The sequence below is a fragment of the Aquarana catesbeiana genome, linkage group LG02 (assembly GCF_042186555.1).
Source record: "Aquarana catesbeiana isolate 2022-GZ linkage group LG02, ASM4218655v1, whole genome shotgun sequence".
Classification (NCBI taxonomy): Eukaryota; Metazoa; Chordata; class Amphibia; order Anura; family Ranidae; genus Aquarana; species Aquarana catesbeiana.
Window position 1 is genome coordinate 167,618,716 of NC_133325.1, and position 16,786 is coordinate 167,635,501.

A 16,786-nucleotide genomic window follows, 5' to 3' on the forward strand; every position below is an offset into this window, starting at 1 on the left:
TGAAGCTTGTAGCTCTAAAACACTCAACAAGTCAAATCTCATTCATTTCAATGGCCCCTGTTCACATCTAAGCATTCCGTCACCTGAAGTAAAACGCCTGTCACTCAAAAAAGTACTTGAGCGCCTTTTTGGCAGATTACAAGTGTTTTTGGACCCATAGAAAAAATGCCTAAAGCTGTAAAACGCTTGTAATGCGCTTCTATAACAATTTAAAATAGCTTGTAAAAAGCTGCAAAAAAGCTTAAAAAAAAGCCAGTAAATCGATACGCTCAGGTATGAATGGAGCCTAAAATATAGAATTCCTACTCATTTGATCACCTCAGTTTTTTGCTAGTAGTTTTTTTTTATCTTGCTACACTACAGTGATGGCAACTGTAATGGATTTGCTGGGAAAGTCCTGCCATTATGAGCCCTGCCCAATGATGCTGTGTCTGAAGATCACAGCATTACCCTTATTTGAGTGACTGAGCATGCACAGTCATTTAAAAAATAGGTTTTACTGAGGGGATCAGGGCCACACGTGCATGATTTTTGCATAATTAGGGATGGTACCATCCAGAAAGGAGGCATGAATTGCCTGCAACAACCTAGAAAGTAACCATAAATTGGCTGGGACCATCCAGAAATCGGGCATGTATTGGCTGGGACCACCAAGAAAGTGGGCATGTATTGGCCAGGACCACCTAGAAAGTAGGCATGAATTGGCCGGGACCACCCAGAAAGTGAGCATGAATTGGCTGAAACCACCCACAACGCAGGCACGAGTCATCTAGAAAGTAGGCATGAATTGGCTGGCACCACCCAGAAACTAGGCATGAATTGCTGAGACCACCCAGAAGGTGGGCATGAATTAGCCAGGACCACCCAGAAAGTAGTCATGAATTGGCTGGGTCTACCTAGAAAGTAGTCATGAATTGGCTGGCACCACCCAGTAAGTGAGCATGAATTAGCCAGGGCCACCCAAAAAGTAGATATGAATTGACCAGGACTACCTACAAATAAGGCATAAATTGGTTGGGATCACCCAGTAAGTGGGCATGAATTTTCTGGGACGACCTAGAAAGTAGGCATGAATTGGCCAGGACCACTCAGAAACTGGGCATGAATTGACCAGGACCACCCAGAAAGTGGGCATGACCTCGAAGGATTCACCCGCAATAAGGGCTTGATTTGAGTGGGCTTTGGCCAACTGTGACAATACTGAGACAACTCATGTCAATATAACAGGCACAACCTCCGACTTAGGACTAGGAAGTAGGAACTGATGGGAATTAATGTGTCAATTTAAAAAAACAGCAACATTTTAGTGTATGCTTATGTGATCTCTAACAATTAACATATTCTGTTTGCTTACTTTTGATCTGTTACATATACAGTTGAAAGTGTTTTGTTACATCTATTTGATAAATGTGTAAACTGGAAAGTAACTGATAACTGCTGCAGCAATTCTTCCTTTGTTACTGCTGTATTATGCTTCTGCAGTTTGGACAGGGCTAAACTGAATATTCATTAACAGGGGCGGACTGACAACTCATGGGGCCCCCGGGCAATAGAAGATCATGGGGCCCCCTGTGTCTCCGCCCACATGCAAGCCGCACCTACACAAAGCCCCACTTACATGGGGCACACAGTAAGGCACATCACATGGCACACTGCAGAGCACGGGGCACATCATGGGGCACAGGGCATGGGGCACACAGTAGGGCACATCACAGGACACATAATGGGGCACCCAGCAGGGTTTATTATGCTGTACACATCAGGGCACATTATTGAGCACAGCATGGTGCATCACAGAGGGTACAGGGCACATCAGTGGGTACACAGCGGGGCACATCACAGAGCACATCAGGAGATACACAGCAGGGAACGTGCTGCACATCACAGGGCATGTGGCAAATAGTAGGGCACACAGTAGGGCACATCCTTGGGAACAGGACACAGGCGGTACACATCAGGGCACACATCCCAGGGCATGGGGCACACAGAGCACATTACAGGGCACACAGTAGAGCACAACAGGCGGTACACAGCAGGGCACATCACAAGGCACATCACAGGGCAAGGGGCACAGAGTAGGGCACATAAGGGGGTACACTAGCAGGGCACATCACAGGCCATGGGGCACGCAGTAGGGCAAATAGCAGGGCACAAAACAAAACACAGGGCACACAGTAGAGCACTGGGATCCTCCAGACTTAACACAGTGTCTTTCAGGGTAGCCATCAGGGCGGAAGGCGACACAGTGGGGGTGGAGGACACAGGGAGACACCATGGGGGGGGGGTTGGAGGGCACAGGGGGACACTGTAGGTGGGTGGAGGGCACAGGGGGACACTGTGTGTGAGTGGCACAGGGAGACACCATGGGGGGGGGGATGGAAAACACAGGGGGACACTGTGGGGGGTGAAGGGCACAGGGAGATACTGTGGGGAGGTGGAGGGCACAGGGGGACACTGTGGGGAGGTGGGGGGCACAGGGGGACACTGTGGAGGGCACTGTGGGGGGGAGGTGGAGGGCACAGGGGGGCACTGTGGGGAGGTGGGGGGCACAGGGGGACACTGTGGGGAGGTGGGGGCACAGGGGGACACTGTGGGGAGGTGGAGGGCACAGGGGGACACTGGGGGGGTGGAGGGCACAGGGGGGCACTGTGGGGAGGTGAGGGCACAGGGGGGCACTGTGGGGAGGGGGGAGGTGGAGGGCACAGGGGGGCACTGTGGGGGGCACAGGGGGACACTGTGGGGAGGTGGGGGCACAGGGGGACACTGTGGGGAGGTGGAGGGCACAGGGGGACACTGTGGGGGGGTGGAGGGCACAGGGGGGCACTGTGGGGAGGTGGAGTGCACAGGGGGACACTGTGGGGAGGTGGAGGGCACAGGGGGACACTGTGGGAAGGTGGGGGGGCACAGGGGGACACTGTGGGGAGGTGGAGGGCACAGGGGGGCACTGTGGGGAGGGGGGAGGTGGGGGGCACAAGGGGGCACTGTGGGGGGCACATGGGGACACTGTGGGGAGGTGGGGGGGCACAGGGGGGCACTGTGGGGAGGTGAGGGCACAGGGGGGCACTGTGGGGAGGTGGGGGGGCACAGGGGGACACTGTGGGGAGGTGGGGGGCACAGGGGGGCACTGTGGGGAGGGGGGAGGTGGGGGGCACAAGGGGGCACTGTGGGGAGGTGGGGGGCACATGGGGACACTGTGGGGAGGTGGGGGGCACATGGGGACACTGTGGGGAGGTGGGGGGGCACAGGGGATCACTGTGGGGAGGTGGGGGGCACAGGGGGTCACTGTGGGGAGGTGGGGGGCACTGTGGGGAGGTGGGGGGCACAGGGGGACACTGTGGGGAGGTGGGGGTCACTGTGGGGAGGTGGGGGGCACAGGGGGACACTGTGGGGAGGTGGGGGTCACTGTGGGGAGGTGGGGGGCACAGGGGGTCACTGTGGGGGTGGAGGGCACACAGGGGGGCACTGTGGGGAGGTGGGGGGCACAGGAGGACACTGTGGGGAGGTGGGGGGTACAGGAGGACACTGTGGGGAGGTGGAGGGCACTGTGGGGAGCACAGGGGGCACTGTGGGGAGGTGGGGGCACAGGGGGTCACTGTGGGGAAGTGGGGGGCACAGGGGGACACTGTGTGGAGGTGGGGGTCACTGTGGGGCACAGGGGGACACTGTGGGGAGGTGGGGGTCACTGTGGGGAGGTGGGGGGCACAGGGGGTCACTGTGGGGGGTGGAGGGCACAGGGGGCACTGTGGGGAGGTGGGGGGCACAGGAGGACACTGTGGGGAGGTGGGGGGCACAGGGGGACACTGTGGGGGCACAGGGGGACACTGTGGGGAGGTGGGGGGCACAGGGGGACACTGTGGGGAGGTGGGGGTCACTGTGGGGAGGTGGGGCACAGGGGGACACTGTGGGGAGGTGGGGGGCACAGGGGGACACTGTGGGGAGGTGGGGGCACAGGAGGACACTGTGGGGAGGTGGGGGGCACAGGAGGACACTGGGGAGGTGGGGGGGCACAGGGGGACACTGTGGGGAGGTGGGGGGCACAGGGGGACACTGTGGGGAGGTGGGGGGCACAGGAGGACACTGTGGGGAGGTGGGGGGCACAGGAGGACACTGTGGGGAGGTGGGGGGCACAGGAGGACACTGTGGGGAGGTGGGGGGCACAGGGGGACACTGTGGGGAGGTGGGGGACACTGTGGGGAGGTGGGGGGCACAGGGGGACACTGTGGGTGGGAAGCTGTGCAGCAACTTTCTAATAGCAGCACGTGATACAAGCTGCTGCACTTTCCTTCCTACATGCAGAGTAGCGCGGGAAGCGGCTGTATACAGACCTCTCGTGATGCGCTCCTCCTCCTCCTCGCCGGCCCCTCCTCTTTTCTGTCCGTCCGAGGTGATGACAGATACAAGCACCTGGGGTGGACGGGAGGGAAGGAGGGGCCGGCGGGGAGGAGGAGGAGCGCATCACGAGGTGTGTGTATACACTGCAGTCTCTTAGCAGTGAGCAGAGACCCGATCAGCCCGTCAATCACAGCTAGCTGACGGGTAGATCGGGTCCCGAAGTGGAAGCTGCCATGGGGCCCCCTACTGGCCACGGGCCCTCGGTCAGCGTCCGAACTGCCCGATGGTCAGTCCGCCCCTGTTCATTAAAGCGGACCTTCAGTAATATTTTCAACTTTCCATCTATTAAATCTTCTGCCCTTGTTGTTTTAACTTTGGATAGTTAAACTTTTTTTTCTGCCAGTAAATACCTTATACAGCCCACTTCCTGTTTCTTGTCTGGTAAAAAACCTGGGCTTATGACATCATGCACAGCTCTCTCTCTCACTCTCGTGAGAGTTTGCCAGGAAGGGAGGGGGGATGAGTCATAAGAGGGCCATTGAGAGCTGCAGGGCTGCAGAGCTGGAGGTGTATACACATAGACACAAGACAATAATGGGGACAACAAAAACAAAGAAACATCCAGTGTTCTGCCGAGAAAGTTCCGCTTGGCGGATAAGGACCCCCCTCTACTGCGCAGGCGCTGCGCCTGCGCAGTAGGATCCGGCGGAAATAGCCGAAGGTGAATAGGTGAAAATCAGCTGTACACGGCGCCTGTAAGAGGGCCCCTCGCGGGCTCGCTTCACTCGCCACGCTTCAGGCACGGCCTCGCTTCGCTCGGCTCTTTTTTATTCCCCCTCTAGGTCCACTTGGATGGTGGGGAAGGAACCTGGACCTAGGGCGCAGGCGCCGTGTACAGCTGATTGAAGATTTTGAGCTTCGGCCATCTCCAGCGGCTCATAGTAGTTCGTACTGCGCAGGCGCTGCGCCTGCGCAGTACAGGGGGGGTCCTTATCCGCCGAGGGAACTTTCTCGGCAAGACACCGGAAACAAATCATCATATAGGAGTTCCTGTAAAGGAAGAAAGGCCTGATAGGAGTTAATGATAGCCCGTCCGCCTGTGCCCCCAGGGATGATGTAACAGAGGAAAGAAAGGAAGGCTAATAAAGGTTTGTATGTTAAATCATAGTATCAAAGAGAGCCAGACCTCCTCAATGTATCATTGTATTTAGCAATTTTTATCCTGGTTAGTCAATTCTGAAATAAATCATGACCACCTTATAGTGAGCTAGAAAAAAGAAAATGATATTGTCCACATGAAAAGGAATCCATGTTCATAGGCAAGTAATAGCTCATATAAGTCCTGATATCAATATCAAGTAAACCATTGAATAGACATAAATATCCAAACTGGGTTTTTAAATTTGAAGGCAGGCATTCACTGTCTGTAAGTGAACATAATTTACCATTAATCATAAGTCCACCAGGGCAAGATAACACAGTAGGAGGACGTGACGCCGTGTCTGTGATGCACCCAGAAGCAGAGGACACTAGATGCGTATAGGAGATTCCTGAATGTGATCGGCTTGCTGCCGAACACCTACCCACCTGAAAGTATCTGACCGCAAACCGGAGTACACAACAGGCATTAATCTAACTGTGGCTGCTATAACAAACGGCAGAATGGAACCAGGAAGGACGGAGAAAAGATGACATTGACTACTGAGGACAGTATAGTACCTCCACTATGGGGCGACCTCTGAGCCCAAATGATGTGCTTTGCTCATACATGAAATAAATTCCTCTTCCTACTGTGTTATCATTTTCTTTTTTCTAGCTCACTATAAGGTGGTCATGATTTATTTCAGGATGGACTAACCAGGATAAAAATTGCTAATTACAATGATACATTGAGCAGGCCTGGTTCTCTTTGATACTATGATTTAACATACAAACATTTATTAGCCTTCCTTTCTTTCCTCTATTACATCATCATCATATTATAGGCCAGCCTTAAAGAAGTTCTACTTTTTGATACTTGGCTGGAACTTGTGCCAACCTTTTTACACTATTTCAATAAAAATTTAAGATTTTTAAGATAAACTCTAGTATGATCAGATTTCTGCTGTCATATGTAACCCTTTCTTGGTGTCTTTTGCCAGGCCGCTACTAGTGATATATGCTCTTTCTTTGGTTATGTCAGCAGCACCCTACACAGTGAATGATCTATGAGTGACCACTCTATATGAGTGGATATATTTGTGCGAAGCCCACATTTCACCCCTTTTTTTTAGCGCTGGAGGTGTGCCTCTGTGTGTCTGTGTAAATCCAGTAAGTGAACAGGCAGCAGCTTCAGCTGCCCACAGTTAAAATGGCTGCAGCCAGACTCAGTGGAGGGAGTTTCTGCAGCATATCATATTTTATTTGACAAGTACAGAATCACAGTATATATAAAATAATATGCAAAGTGGGTGGAGGGAAGCTTCAGAATGGCAAAGATGTTTTTATTACAAATTATGTGAGCAGACTGCAGTTCCTCCTTAATGCAGAAGTGCAGCAGCCATCTTTAAGAAGACCACTTTCAATACTTATCTATGGAGTGTCTCCAGTGCAGGGGGCAGCCATCTTGGGTGGGTCTGAATCGATTCGGGAGACGGAGACTGGCTGATGCAACAAAGCAAGGAGAAGGGTGTCTGTAAGTTGCTGAGAGAAAACGAGAGGACATTCTTATGCCTTGAACATCTTCATATGTAACTTGAGTTGTATAGAATCGCATGACAATGTCTGTTCACATCAATGCTGCAAAGCATGGTGCATATTTGTAAAAGAGTTCTGTTCTATGTTGGTGCAATGGCAGCACAATTTTTGTCCTTGTGGACTTTAATTAAAACGCACCACAAACACATTGTAGATGCATTTTGATGCATTTTTACAGATTGTTTAGGCTCCTTAACAACTAGCATCCTTACCCTACCAAAAAATGCAGTAGTATAAAAAAAACAATAAAAATGGATTTAAAAATGTAATCAAATGGCACTACATGGGTGACGATATTCCGCGCTTAGGAGAATAGGAACAAGGAAGGACTGCTGCCCCCCTAAAAATGAAAATCACCTAGGTGAAATCCAGTGTTCAGAAATTGCTATAAACAGGGGAATTGGCGCTGTCCGGCTATATGTGCATTAAATAATGATTCCTACAAGTGTAAGAAAAAAGGAGGCATACATGTAGAAAAAATAATAAAATAATAAAAAATAATAAAACAATTAATATGCGTGCGACCAATGTGTTGTGGGAGCTATTAAAGTGCAAACAACACTCCCAACAGCTGTTAGAATAATAAAGTGCAACTTGCTCCTGAGATAAATATATATGTGCCAATTTCGCAATAAGAACCAACTGCCTATATATGTATAGAAATGTGCCCAAAAGTAAAAACAAGAACTCTGAAATAAACACTTATGGCAATAAAACAGTATTGGCAGTAAAGAACAAACAATTATGACAGTAAAAAATCCCCAGCATGTGTGCATAAAAAAGTCCAACAAAGCAATGTGTGAAAGGTAAAGAAAATATATATGTGAAAAACAACAAAAATGTATAAAGCAGTAAGTGTCCAAAATCAATGTCCTAAAGTGTATCCTTTTGGTGAAAAAAACGTGATTTCAGCATTGACTGGTGTTGTCCCCGTCCTTCACTGCACCCCCGCTCGTGCTTACACTCACCGGACTCACCGGACTGCCTAACCCCTGCAGGGGTAAAAGGCATATGTGGAAAATCCTGCGATGGCAAAGTCCAGAAAGCGGTCCTCCGTCCAGGGGTGTTTATCCTTCTCTGATGTTTTTGTATCCCCAAATGTTAAACATCACTTGGACAGAGTTCCCTGCTGGAACTCTGTCCAAGTGATGTTTAACATTTGGGGATACAAAAACATCAGAGAAGGATAAACACCCCTGGACGGAGGACCGCTTCCTGGACTTTGCCATCGCAGGATTTTCCACATATGCCTTTTACCCCTGCAGGGGTTAGGCAGTCCGGTGAGTGTAAGCACGAATGGGGGTGCAGTGAAGGACGGGGACAACACCAGTCAATGCTGAAATCACGTTTTTTTCACCAAAAGGATACACTTTAGGACCTTGATTTTGGACACTTACTGCTTTATACATTTTTGTTGTTTTTCACATATATATTTTCTTTACCTTTTACACATTGCTTTGTTGGACTTTTTTATGCACACATGCTGGGGATTTTTTACTGTCATAATTGTTTGTTCTTTACTGCCAATACTGTTTTATTGCCTTAAGTGTTTATTTCGGAGTTCTTTTTTTCACATTTCTATACATATATAGGCAGTTGGTTCTTATTGAGAAATTGGCACATATATATTTATCTCAGGAGCAAGTTGCAGTTTATTATTCTAACACCTGTTGGGAGTGTTGTTTGCACTTTAATAGCTCCCACAACACATTGGTCACACGCATATTAATTGTTTTATTATTTTTTATTATTTTATTATTTTTTCTACATGTATGCCTCCTTTTTTCTTACATTGTAGGAATCATTATTTAATGCACATATAGCCGGACAGCGCCAAAATGGCACTACATAATTGTACTGAAAATCCAATCAAAATCACAGCTGTAAACTAGTGTGAACCTAGCTCTAAAGCTAGCAGGGTTGTGAGAAAAAGAGACTGGATTGCTGGCTGAACAGAACCCTACCATAGCTGACCACAATCAGGAGATGACTCTCAGAGAAGACTCTCATTGAGCAAGACCTTGTCTAAAGCTTAAAACACAAGGGCCAAGTGTCGGAGGCATCAGCCGGTTCAACAGAAACTTGCCGACATTCAGCCTGTGTGTACAGAAGCCAGCTGTCCTGACGATTAAGGCATGACCGAAAAAGGTCTGCCGATCAGCTCTCAATCAGCGCTCCCAGCCAATGGCGGTGGGGCCATCCCCCTGTCAGAACACAATAGCACAGCAGGGGAGATCACTGTATTAATGTTGGATAGTTAGTACAGCGGCTCCTCCAGGGCTGTCAGTTTTATTTTCATTCAGCCCTGCTGAAAAAAAAACTATTAGTGTGTACGAAGATTTAGAGAGCAGAAACTTTATCCCAAGGAGGGTGTGAGGTGCGACTTGGATGCCTGGTGTGATCAGACTGTACTAGAGACCACTCCTATCGCTTGTAAAGTAAAAAAAGTGCTGTCTGAGCAGAATTGAAAGACTGACATCACAGCTGCTCATATTTCCTATTTGTTGTTTGCTGGAAACTGTTGTGCTTTCTTCAAGGGCCCCAACTTTGCCAGCAAACAATTTTGTTTTTTTCATCAATCACTGGCCAGTGTGATAAATTGGGGACTGTTATAGCAAGTTGGGATTGCCTTTATATACTGTTGCTAGGTAAAAGCAATTCAGTTATGTTAATTATAGTCAGAATACTGCAGGTGTTTAACCATATCTCTCAGAGTATTGTTATTGTCTGTACACTAGCTAATCTTGTCTTTTAGGCCGGCCATACACGGCAACCAATTGTTACATATTATTAGCACTGATCACTGTAATGCCCTATACACACGATAGGATTTTCCAATGGAAAATGTGTGATAGGACCTTGTTGTCGGAAATTCCGACCGTGTGTAGGATCCATCACACATTTTCCATCGGAAAATCCTATCGTGTGTATAGGGCATTACAGTGATCAGTGCTAATAATATGTAACAATTGGTTGCCATGGTCTTTTTTGCATTTATATAATAAAAAATAAAAAAACCCAATGTTAATCAAATACCACCTAAAGAAAGCTCTATTTGTGGGGGAAAAAAATGATATAAATTTTGTTTGAGTACAGCTTTGCATGTACTGCGCAATTACAAGGTAAAGTAGCTGAGTGCCGGATAGCAAAAAAATGGTCTGGTCGTGAAGGGGGTAAAATCTTCAGAGGTAAAGTGGTTAAGGCCCGGTTCACAACGATGTGACAATTGCTCCAACTTTGGAGCACTTGACACATCAGAAGCCGGACCCCATTCTGTGCAATGAAACCGTTCTAATTGGTGCAACTTTAGTTACTCCAGCTTAGAAAAAGGTTCCTGCACTACTTTTGGTCCGACCTTGGTAAGACTTGCACTGGCTTCTGTTAAAGAAGTAGTGCAGAAGTCGCGCTGGGGACTGTGAACTGGGAGATCTGTCGGTGTATTGCAGCGTCAGCCCTATAAGATCTGCCAGTGTCTCAGTCAGCACCGAAGCTGTTAATTTGCAAAAACAGCAAGCGCTTATCTGGATCTCTATTCCCCTCCCCTTGATCTAATTCTCTGTTTTGTCTCAGTGTCTTAGCTCTGAAGACAGCCAACTACTTAGTCAAAAAAATAAATAAACTTTTTTTTTTTTTTTTTTATGGGTGATGCAACTGCCTCCAAGATTTCCACATATGACTGTTTATGTATTGGGACTGCGGGGAGGGTGCAGCTGGAAATAGTTAAAAGTTTTTTTATATTCTATTGTGGAGGAAGTCTTTAAGAAGATAATGTCTATAATGTATACTCATTTACAGCACTCCTCCACACTGTATAGTGCTGTCCGCTTTGTGACTGTACATATAAGAAAGCTAATAAAATATAAATGAAAAATAGTACAGCCTTGAAGTAGAAATGTAAAAGGCACTGCGTGGACTCCAGCCTAACAAAATAAAGCTGAAACGCAAGAGGCAATTTACCTAAATGACTCTAAAAGCAGCGCCATATTCTATCCATTTAAATATTCCCTTTCATGCAATGTCAGTTTAAACCCAAGGACAATAATGTAATATATTGCAGCTTACCAGTCCTTAGATGTGGTGGCTGCATTAGTTATCATTCTTCTGTTTATTTTTTTCCTTTATTTTAACCTGGGGATCCTGCCAGCGACCCACTTACTTCTCTAGGGTGACAAAACGAATTTAGCCTTTTTTTATGGAACAGCAGTATTGCCTCCCCAGCATAAAAGTGTGTTAGGACTACAGAACACCTCCCCTCTCCCCATCGCCGTTACATAGGGGGAGGTGTTCTGTAGTTTAAATACATGATCTGAGCATGGCTAATAACACTACTTGAGATTTTAGTGCAGCACAGACACAGGAAGTTAAAGCGGTTCTCCAGCCCCCTCCGCACGGAAAATTAAAAGTCAGCAGCTACACATACTGTAGCTGCTGACTTAATATAAGGACACTTACCTGTCCTGGAATCCAGTGTTGTTGGCACTCCAGCTGATGTTTCCATCGGCCTTCGGGTGCTGTCGCCACCTTAGCCTGTAAGGGAAACCGGCAGTGAAGCCTTGCGGCTTCCATACTGCGTATGTGCAAAGCACGCTGGGCTTTCTGAATGGCCCGCCGGTGGGGAAGGAGGAGGGGGGCCGAACTTCTGATGTACCTCACCGCGGCGAGGTCCGACGGAAGCGGAGACAGGTACCTGTCAAAAACAAGGTGCCAAATGTGGCACCGGGGTGGGGGGAGGAGACAGATAAGTGGGGCTTCCACTTTTGGGTGGAACTCCGCTTTAAAGTGATTGTAAACGATCACCTCGTGTAAGACAACTAATTCAGTTTAAAATAGAAATAAAAGGCAAAATATTTGTGTATAGATATAAAAAGAAAATATTATAAATACTTTTTTTCTTTTTTTATAAGTGATCACATATTATTATTATTATTATTTTACATGTAGCGCTACCCCTGTAGGAGCCACTGGTAAATGTTGGTTATCACCAACCTTGCAGAGCCAAGCATTTGAATTTTCCATCCATTTCAGAGATGAGAAGCTGTCCTTGCAGCTTTGTTTGTTCTTTTTAATTACGGGATTTTAACTTGGATGGGAAGGGTTAATATGGGATGCCCATTTGATCAACAGAACTCTTCATCATCCTCATCCTATATACATCCAGTATATACACACTCCTTTCTTCTACCTCCAGCCCTTGCTTGTAGAACTTCAATTCCCAGGACCAGCTAGCACTTTGGTGTTGATCCCACACTGACTCAGTCAGATCAATGTAAATGCCCTTTCCAGGCAGGGACCGTGGGCCCCTTTTGGTGTAGCAAAAAGAGAGGTCTTTTGTGCTAGCTGTCCTTCTCCTGTGGCTACTGCTCCCAGTACCACCTCTTCAGGCACTGCCAACCCGCCTGGCTGCAGCTGCCCCTTTCACTAGCCCTCCAGGCTACTTCTCCACAGTCCTCCAAGACTGACTCTGCATCTATCCCAGACTGCTTGCACCCAGTCCCTTCAGGCATGCCTCTTAGTCCTCTGACTGAATCACTCACCAGTCCATGTGGCTGTCTTCCTCTCTGGAGTTTGCCCGGCAGTGTCCTTCTGCTATCCTCTCTTTGCTCCAGTGCCTCATGGTCAGGATCCTTCCGTGTGTCATGAAGAGGGTTCCCTTCCACACCCAAGTCCAGGCCTGACTTCACCCTCCTCCCCACCCCCAGACTGGGGAGATACTCTTAAAGGCCCCCGGCAGCCTAACACTCCATCTTCCACCCGAACTCCACACTGCCCCAGCTGGGCTGACCCAGAGTATTTGCCCCTGCCAAACCTTCTCTTGGGGATTGGTCAGGACCCACAGAATACTCCAGCTAGCTCCTCCTGGACCCCTCCTAACTACTTCTGGAACCTTCTCCAAGTTTCCAGCAAACAGGGAGGAGTTACCAGAGAAGCTTGGCTGCCAGCCAAGCCTGAAAATTTACCTACACTAACACAACAAAAATCTTATCACTAGCACTCTAACAACACTAGGGGGTGCTACATACGGAATGTATATAGTGCCAACAGTTTGTGCAGTGCTTTACAACATCAGGGCAGACAGTACAGTTACAATACAATTCTATACAGGAGGAATCAGAGGGCACTGCTCATTAGAGCTTACAATCTAGGAGGGAATAACATATTCTCTTGTCTCAGCTGCATAAGCTTGGGGAGGAGAAACAACAACACACTGATCTTCCCAGTGAAGGGCTGTGTGGGTGGGGGGTGTCAGCACAAGTCTGATCATTGGTAAGCAGGCTGAGTTCCCAGCATAGCTAGAGAACTGACCATGGTGTGTTCTCCTGCTTAGTGTGGTCAGTTTTTAATAGGAAAGCAGAGGGACTGGCAGGAACCCTAGGTATTTCACACAAAGGAAGCAATACCTATAGAACAGGATACTCTCTCATACAAGTACATGGAACAACAGGCACATATCAGGAATGTGAAGTGTTGGGGTAACATAATGTATTCTTTAAGAGCTGATTTTTTTACATATTGCCACATATAACGACACACTTTCAGTGGTATATTCAATCAGACCAAAATAAGAGAAGTTCATTGTTAGGGTTTACCTACACTTTAAAGTGGAACTCCATCCTTATCTTCAGTCCCACACAGTTGTACAGGCTCATCTCTTGTACTGATATTGCTTATTCTGATTTCACTGCACACTGTGAGCTTCTCATAGTATGCATTATAATATACATTAGAGTCTGCAGCACATCAGATGGAGCCCGCCTCATTTCTTGGCTGGAGGACATCCAGCTTCATCTAGCGCTTTCCTCCCCAACCATACTCTCCATGAGATGCCCCTTTTTCTTTACAGGATTTCAGTTATTTTAATCAGCAAACAGTGAACCAGTCACGCAACCAGTGAAATCTGTATACCTGTGGCAGATCAGCATTTAACTAGGTAGTGAAGCCAGGATTACGATGACAGTGCAACCCTAAAGCAGAACTCCAGTATGAACAAATATTATCAACATACAAGAGGCATGTGTGTTCTTACCTAAATCTTGGTGTGCTTTGCGTATTTCTTCCAGCTCTGTGCAATAATCTAGTGTGAAACTTTGCCTCTATGCATGAGCTTCCTGTAGTATAGACCAGTCACTGCTGCTCTCTCTTTTTGTGCAGGATGACTGGTCTTGTCTCCGCCCCTTCTGTAGTTTCCTGCAGGCAGCCTGTAGTGGGTGGAGCCTGCTGGGCCCCTCCCACAGCTTTGCTCTCTGCACAGGCTACGTTCAGCACAGTGATGATGTCACTGCTACTTTTACAGGTATTATCTTACTTTGCAAAGGCATTTAATGTACACAAAGTGGATTTATAACCTGTATGGCTATTGAAGAATATATTTAAATGAAAGATTTTGTGCCTAAAGGTGAGCTTTAAAACTGAACTCCAGACAAAGAGCTAAACACGCAGATGAAAGATGGCTATGAGGCTTTACCTGCCAAAGGATTTATTTTTCTTTCCATCCATTCCTGGGATTTGCACAACTCCACCAGACAGTGTAGCTCTGTCTGGAAGGACAGGAGACCTGATTTTTCTCTGCTCCAAACCTCCCTGTCTCTCTATAGCATGTCTTTTACCTTGGTCCAGTAGCAATAAACAGTTTACTGAATTTCAGGCAGGTCAAAAGGTATTTTTCTGTACTAGCAGCATTTTTAAATGATACATCACTGGGAAATCTGCATGTATTTGAGAAATTAACTAAATATTTATTTTTCATTTTTTTTCTTGACATGCTCTCTGTGTAACACTTACATGTCTGGTTCTTTCCCCGGCTTGTGACTGGAGAGTGAAAGTGGAAGCAGCAGAATGTTGAGTTTACCTCTCTGCTGTTTTCTCCCATCAGCATGACCCCTCTTAGCACAGAAGCACTGCAGCACAACTAATTGGTTCATTTTGCTGCTTCTTCCTTTCCCGGTCTGAGCTCTGCTGTACAGGAACTTCAAAAGGCTGATATCAGGTGAAATCCAGGTACTTACACAGCTCGCATTTAAAAAAAAAAGAATTTAACAATCTATTATTAATACACAGATGCCTTATAGTGGTTCTAAAGACTAAAGGTTTTTTATCCTCATTGGCTCCCGCTGCTGTCAATCACAGCCAGTGAGGAGGGAGCAGGAGGCGGGGCTGAGCCACGCTCTCTGTGTCTTATCGATGCAAAGAGCCGGCTCGGGAGCGAGTACTCATGAGTGCCCCATAGCAAGCGGCTTCCTATGGGGGCCACTGTGCGGGGGGGCACAGAACGCCAGCGGGAGACACCGCAAGAAGTGGATCGGGGCTTCTCTGTGCAAAACCATTGCACAGAGCAGGTAAGTTTAACATGTTTATTATTGTTTTTAATAATTGCTGTTCCAAAACAGTTTAAATTGTGCCTTTTTTTATATGCCAGGGATTCAGCCTTGAAAAAACAAAGCAGTAGTGAAAGCATGTAGTTCCTTTCTCTTTTCACAAATTACCTTATGTGTTCCCACATAGCTAGCACAAATACAGTATGCTTTATAGTCATTTCCTATTAGGTTCTCATTGATATAAATTTACATGCAAGTCTATTTATTTGCATTGCATTAGCCAAAATCCTAACAGCTCTTTGTATTGTTTTAAAGAGTTTCTTTTTAATCGCACATTCATTGATGAAAAAGAGTTAATTCCATTGTAGGCAAGTTCTAAAATCAGTGCATGGTAGGGGTACATTTTTAATAAGTTAAACAATATAAAAAAAATAAAAATAGGTTGAAAGAAAAACATTGCACGTGTTCATGTTATTTTCAGGTGATCCCACCATTGGGCCTGTATTAGTGGGCTTTATAAGACTTCTACAAAATCATAACAATTCCTGTGTCTGTGACTAATTTACCAATGTGACTTCTAAACACTGATCTAAAATGTCTTTTCTTATAATAAAAAAGGGCCTTTCTTTCCTATGCTAAAATCCAATATAAAAATAAATAAATAGATGCAGAAATTAAAAAAAAGTACTTTAAAAATAAACGTTCTCAAATCTGCTATATAATAACAAAATTAGGAATTCATGAAAACGAATAAATAAATGGCAAAAATACTTTGCTATAACAAACATTTGCTCTTCATTAAAAGGCAATATGATATTTTCTGTTTCAATCTTTTTATTCAATTTTCATAATTACAGTAAAACGTTATAATGTAATACAAAAGAGTGCAAAATGGTGCAATATGATATTTTAATGTACAAGCAATGTGATGGTTAAAATTATTTTAATTTCATTATTATTTTTCATCTATTCTGCACTATCTCTGGGACAGAGTAAATAGTTGCAGATAACAATGCAATAAGTAAAAAAGAAATTACGAGAACCCTAGTTTGCAATCTAAAGTGTAATCAAACTTACAAGACTGGTGCAATGTGCAAAATGTGCGGTAACCGAGAGCAACCAAAAGCCAGCTAAAATATGCTTTGACTTCCCTAAACTTCTAGCGGTGGTATAGGTTTGGTTGCTATGAGCTACCTTACATCATTGCTGTCTTTGCTAAGCTATTAAGTACGATTTCATGGGCCTGATCCATGAAACCAGGGGATAGGAAAAGTTGTTGATCAAAACCATCAGAAATTTTGGTTTAATTTTGTTTTTTTATTGCTTTTAGCAACAGCTCCAGGTTTGTGCTCTTTCTTTTTCCTAGTTTTCATGAAAAAGTCCCCACGTTTTATATTTTAATGTCA

At 46.3% G+C, this 16,786-nt stretch overlaps 1 protein-coding gene and 1 long non-coding RNA gene across 3 annotated transcripts in view; one reads left to right on the plus strand and one right to left on the minus strand.

Moving 5' to 3' along the window:
* ARHGEF25 (Rho guanine nucleotide exchange factor 25) overlaps positions 1–16,786 on the minus strand; it is a 500,546-nt gene that overhangs the window by 483,246 nt on the left and 514 nt on the right. The gene's annotated exons all lie outside the window — the stretch shown is intronic.
* Positions 15,252–16,786, plus strand: part of LOC141127394 (uncharacterized) — a 58,462-nt gene continuing 56,927 nt past the window's right edge. The window contains exon 1 of the long non-coding RNA XR_012241548.1: positions 15,252–15,401. This is a non-coding gene — a long non-coding RNA (uncharacterized lncRNA). The remainder of the gene's footprint in view (positions 15,402–16,786) is intronic.